Source organism: Mus pahari, chromosome 5, assembly GCF_900095145.1.
Source record: "Mus pahari chromosome 5, PAHARI_EIJ_v1.1, whole genome shotgun sequence".
NCBI lineage: Eukaryota > Metazoa > Chordata > Mammalia > Rodentia > Muridae > Mus > Mus pahari.
In genome coordinates, this window is record NC_034594.1 from 100,145,091 (window position 1) to 100,151,082 (window position 5,992).

At 43.3% G+C, this 5,992-nt stretch overlaps 1 protein-coding gene across 2 annotated transcripts in view; it reads left to right on the forward strand.

Moving 5' to 3' along the window:
* The window catches only part of Slc35f5 (solute carrier family 35 member F5), a 35,799-nt gene extending 32,499 nt beyond the window's left edge, over positions 1-3,300 (forward strand). The window contains exon 16 of one of the 2 annotated variants that reach the window (XM_029539092.1): positions 2,396-3,300. The gene's annotated coding sequence lies outside the window, so the exon portion shown is untranslated. The remainder of the gene's footprint in view (positions 1-2,395) is intronic. The other variant, XM_021197816.2, reaches the window with a different exon arrangement.
* Positions 3,301-5,992: the final 2,692 nt, after the last annotated feature.

The window sequence follows — 5,992 nt, forward strand, 5'->3', positions numbered from 1 at the left end:
TCGGGAAGTTTTCTTCTATAATTTTGTTGAAGATGTTTGCTGGCCCTTTAAGTTGAAAATCTTCATTCTCATTGGGCCTAGTTATTATCTGCATAGTAATTCACCCCTAAAACTACTTTTCTTGACTTTCCGTGGTTATATCTTTGGACACAGTTTGAGGTCTAGCTCTGCAAAGCTACACAAAGCAGCCTCCCCTCCCTTGGAGACTCTACTCACGCCCAGGAAATCACATGGGGGCCCACAAGACAGCTGCAAACATTGTGGGCAACCAGCTTGTGGGCTTGTGCCTAGGTACTGTACAAATAACTGATTCTTTTTCCAAGACTTTTTTGTTAGCAAATATTAGTCACATGTAGTAATGCATTTCATGATGGCATTTTCATACATGTATATAAGGCATTTGGATCATATCTCTTCCTTATTACTCTTTCTTGTCTCTCTTCACTCCTTCTGAGCCTCATCCTCTTCCAGATTGGTGTCCTTCAACTTTGTATGCTCTTCCCTCCCCACCCCCCACCCCCGTGTGTGTGTGTGTGTGTGTGTGTGTGTGTGTGTGTGTGTGTGTGTACTTTTCTTACAGGAACACTGGGGGTCGGGGGGTGGAGTTACTTTGAGAAGAGCATGAGCAACCTACAGGTGGCTTCAGCACTGAAGAAAACATCTTTCCTTTCCTTAGCAACCTGTAGATCACCAGGAAGGAGTGGAATCAAACTGCCTGTCTCTTGATAGATGATTCTCCCATTTCTTTGCATGTCTGTCCAGCTTTAGGCATCCTAGGTGACAAAACTTTTCACTAAGACAGATGAAGATCTCTGCTCCCACACCACATGCTTGTCTCTCAATTGCATGTCATTCTAGCCAGAATGGAGAGACCAGTTGCATCATCTGATAGAACATGGTGACACTTGCCACAAACCCAGCATTCAGGAGGCAGATGCAGGAAGAGTTCAGGGTCATCCTTCACCACATAGTGAGTTTGAGGCCAGCCTGGCTACATGACACTTTATTCCAAAGGAAAAAGAAAACACCAGCAACAAAACAAATAGAAATTTCCCACCACTTTTGTATAGTTGCTGCATAATTTTGTATAGATCTATATTCTGTGTTTATATTTTTATGATTAAATAAGATATGACCACATCATTAAAACCCTACCTGATATTTTCTCTAGAACTTTTCTTGCTACTGTGTTTAGAAAATGAACTTGTAACTTTTTTGTTGTATAATACAGAAAATACAGGAAAGCTATCCGACTGCATAGCTAACATTCTGTGTGCTGTGAACCAGATTCCTGCCTTCTGTTGCTCCCTTCCCACTTTCTGACTGAAACATTTAGTTGTATTTCTCCATGGCCACCAAGACTTGATTGCTGTTGCTTGATCTTCTCTTTTTCACGTAGTTTCCTTCCAGGAACACGTGCTCTTTATTGTCTGCTGACTCTTTAGTGAGGTGTGGGAAACAGGTTTGCCGTGTTCAGTTAAAAGTAATGGGACTGGAGAGAAGGCTCAGGAGCTGAGAGTTCGTGGGCTTCTTTCAAAGATTCTGAGCTTGGTTCACACATATCACGCAGCTCACAACTGCCTGCGACTGCAGTTGCAGGGGTCCCATGTCCTTTCTGGCCTCCTGGGGCACTGCATTCATGTGTACACACCCACAGAGAGACACACAGATAGAAACAAAAATCTTTACATTATAAATGAGTGCAAACATAGTTATTTACGGCTTCTTAGTGCCATTGCATTATTATAGGTTGTCTTTCCGTGGAGTGCTTGTGGTTATTCTCAGAGTCACATTCAAGCCCACCCCACCCAGGTGGTGTTTCAGTAGCCGGAAAAATGAGACAGAGAAAGTAGAGATTGAGAAGACTGGAGAAGGTGGAGCATCATTGAGTGGCCTAGAGTAGAACCGGCTGGGAGGAGGCATTGCCCTACAGGGCACAGTAGAATATGCCAGAATAAAACTAAGTCCTGAACACAGTTCTCACGCAGTGGGGTGTCAGACCTGCCGTTGCCATGAAACTTACCCTGAGTTCCTAATGTTTTTTTTTTTTTTTTTTTTTTTTTTTTTTTTTTTTTTTTTTTTTTACATTTATTTACTTGATATGTGTGTTTGTGTGTATGTGTGTGTGTGTGTGTGTGCATGTGCACATATGATCTCCTTTCACATGTGAGTTTCAAGAGTTGAACTCAAGTCATCTGATTCAGCGGCAAGCCCATTTTTCCCGTGAGCCATTTTGTTGGCCCTGTCCTGAATTCTAACTCAAGTTAAGTACGAATTACTTGAATAAATAAGTGTGTTGTGTATAGTGGGTATTTCGACTTCTCAGACTCAGCAGTATAGAAATTAAGATGATGTAAATGATTAATAACCATTTTCTGTATCTTTTTATTTTTAGCTTAATTCTACAGTGGAGAGACGATCTGGCGAGTCCTTTGTAGAAGGGTTTCAGTGCCTAGTCTGAACACGAGCCGTTTCAGTTCTTTGAAACTCTACATTTTCCACACGTCTGCTTCATTTTCAAAATGAAGGCTGTTTCCTGTAGGTCTCGTGAAGTCCAGTTGCTCTGAAGGATCAACCTGCCTTACGTATCAGTTCAGTTCCTGAAACCAGTGGAACTATTCAAGGGATGAAATTTCTCTGGAGACTCTGTTTAAACATACTTTACAGTTTCCGAGACCACCTAAGTAAGATGAGCATTTCTGACAGGTGGGTGCCAGTCTGCACTGCCCACAGTGAGTGCAGGTTGTTTTTTAGTTTGGTAGATTGCAAAGTAAGCACACAGAAGGAATGTTAGTTAGTGGGACAGTACATTCATGTAAGGTTGGTGGCGCTTTAGAGACAGGCGAGCGTCTGAGCAGACCTGCTCGGAGCACACTGCACTCTGTGATCCTCCCTGGTGTCTGGTGCCTTCTATCTTAAAAAACATGACAAGTCAGAACAGTTTTAAAGGGAAGACTTGTAAACTGGAAAATCATGTATTTCTAAAGGCTGTGTAGCTATAAATTAGTTGAGAAAGCTCTGTTTCATTTAGAGTTTTAAAGGAATATTCTCTCTTCAATTAAGAAATTTTCATAATGGAATGGTTTAAATTGAAGTGATAAAGAATATTATTAGAATAAAATGTTTGTATATGTATTTGTGTATTAAAGATGTATTGAGTAATTTTGTATTTTTTACATATAAATGTGCTAAATTACTCTAAAACTGGGTGCTGCTTCCTTAAGTAATCTTACTTTTCCTAAGTAAATTTAAATGCTTAAAATAAAAAAAGAAAGGCAAGGAAAAACTCTGCTTTAGTGATGACATTTGATTTCTTTCGTCCTATCATTATTACATCGTGGGGCTGGGAGTTATCTCAGTTGGTAGAGAGCTTGCCTGGTACAGATGAAGCCCTGCTTCCATTCTCAGCTTGTATAAACCAAGTGAAGTGGTGTACACCTGTAATCCCAGCACTCAGGAGGCAGAGACAGAGGGACTTCCACAGCATGCATCCTACCTAGAGAATATAAGGCCAGCCTTGGAGAGTGAGATATGGATCCAAAAAATTATACTCCCAACTGTGACTCTGAAATTGAGGCCTTAGGCATACTTGGCAGTGTGTGTGCTTCTGGAAGAGCTCCTGTCAGTGAGCTCATCCTGGGGACTCTCTGGCTCTTGGTTAGTGAGAATTAATTCCTGTTTCAAGTTAAGTAACAGTCATTCTCTGAATCTCTTAATGAATCTCATTTAAAAAAAAAAAAAATTCCCTTTACAGAGTTCCACTTTATCCTGTTCACATTCTTAAAAATTGGTCTGGTGTTACTCTGAATCTAAAAATCTAGCTATCTTTTTGCTTAGTTCTGAGAACTCTGTGTTATATTAATTTAAATATCAGACAGCTGTATTTCTCACTTGGGGTCACCAGAAATTCTTATGCTAAAACTAATGCTGGTTAGCCGCAGGTGAAAGCCATAGAAAGGAAGTAGAGGCTGGGGAGATGTCTCAGCCAAGTGCTTGTCTTGCTAATGTGGGTTTGAGTGCATCTCCAGAACAGATATAAAAGTAGCAGTGAGTGGAGTTGATGGAGACAGGAGGACCCCTGGAGCTTGCTGGCCTGGCTAGTAAGGTAGGAAGACCCTGACTCAAAGAACACTTTGTTGTGCCAGGAACATGACTCCGATTACTGCACAAGCCTGAGGATCAGACTTTGATCCCAAGAACCTGTATAAAGCAGCCTGATGTGGAGATCTGCCTCTGTAATCCTAGCACTCCTGTGCTGAGGTGGGAGGTAAAGACAGAAGAATTGTCAGGAAGTTGCAAGTCTATAGTATCTAGTGCAGCAGTGTTAGCGAGGTGGGGGAATAGCAAGCATCTTCTGAGGGGGTTCTCTGATCAGCACACAGTCTGGCTCGGGTGTGTCTGTACACATAACAAACAAGATCTTCAGTGCCTGAGGCCTCTCACCTACACACATTCCTCACATGTGCACACACACCCTCAAGGCAGACGTGAATGCACACACACACACACAAACACACACACACTATGGATTTCTGAGGCATTCTTTAGAACTTATGTGAAGAAGCCTGTCAATTGCTCAAAGACTAATTCTGACTGGTTATTATCTTTCCCTGTAGTTTTCTGGGTTTTGCTATCACAGTTTACATCTTCAGCAGTTTCCAGAGTGAAATGATTGAGACCAAGCAAAACTCAACTGTCAGATGCTGATCTAATACAGTGGGCAGAGTGGGTGGGCTCGAGTCTTACAGGTGATCACTGCCACTTGGGATTTAGAGACTGAGGGCTAAGCCTCAGCTACCTTGAGTGATGGCTCTGCAGCAGGTCCGTAGAAGGAAGCACCACTGGACTGGTGAATTTTGGGGTGAATCACTGCCTCTTTTCTCCCCTACCTGCCATCTTCCCCTCAAGTTTTTTTTGGGGGGAGTGATTCATTATTTTTAAAATAGATTTATTCTGGGTCATTTTATATATGTTTATGAGCTAGCATTCTCATCTTCTTCTCCCTCTTCCTCTCCTCTTACCCCCACCAACCCACCTTCCCATGCCATCCTTCTACCAAGTCCCTATCTCACTGTGAGGTTTTATTTGCTTGTTCTTTCTTTTGCTTCATGAGCCACTATGAAGCTCTCACAAGTAACTTCTCAGTGGCTACGTCACTGATGACAGTGACTTTCTTTTCCCTAGCAGCCCTCTACTGCTACTATCTCCCCCACCCGGTGGAGTAGGTCCCCAGGAGCCTCTACCCAATCTAGGGTGACAGTAGAACCTTCTCAGTGGGGCCTAGGCCCCCATCCAAAGGCTACTGAACAGCTTTATAGCAGCAAGTGGGTTCCCTGTGGAGGAGACAGCCTCCAATGCAGCCAGAGTGGTTAATCTCCCCCTCAACGGTCACGTCCTTATTACTCCGGCGGGCGTATTGCTTGGCAGGTCTGTTTATAGCACATAGGGTCCACAGCTGAGTAAGCCTGCTGATGACTTTTCTCCTCAGAGCATGCATAGCACATGTAGTACTATGAAAGCTAGCCAGCAGGAAGGAGGCTTTCAGCTTAGTTCCAGCAGGATTCCCTCCAAAGCCTGTGGAGTGTTCAGCAGTAGGATCTTCACATCTTCACGTGGGAAGTATATGGCCCATGATGAACTTTTCAAAAACCGTCTTGCTGAGCTCTAACATTAGACAGTGGCCAGAGCAGCCTCCCTGGCTCAGCTTCAGACCACCAGTGTCACTCAGCAGCCACTTAGCTGGCTCCTGCATTGATGGCAATGCCACCTCCCACCCTGGGCACCTGTAAAGGCTCCATATTTGGATAGGCCATCTCCATAGGTTGTAGGTACTCTGGGATGCCAGGCCAATAGTGTATGTGACAGAACCCACACCTTTCTCAGGTCCAGTTCTGTTGTGACTGGCCTAGCAGTTGATAAGGAGGAGGTTATGACTCCAACTCTGGTGGCCCATGACTTCTGGGCTAATATGTAATATGTAATGTGGTTTCAA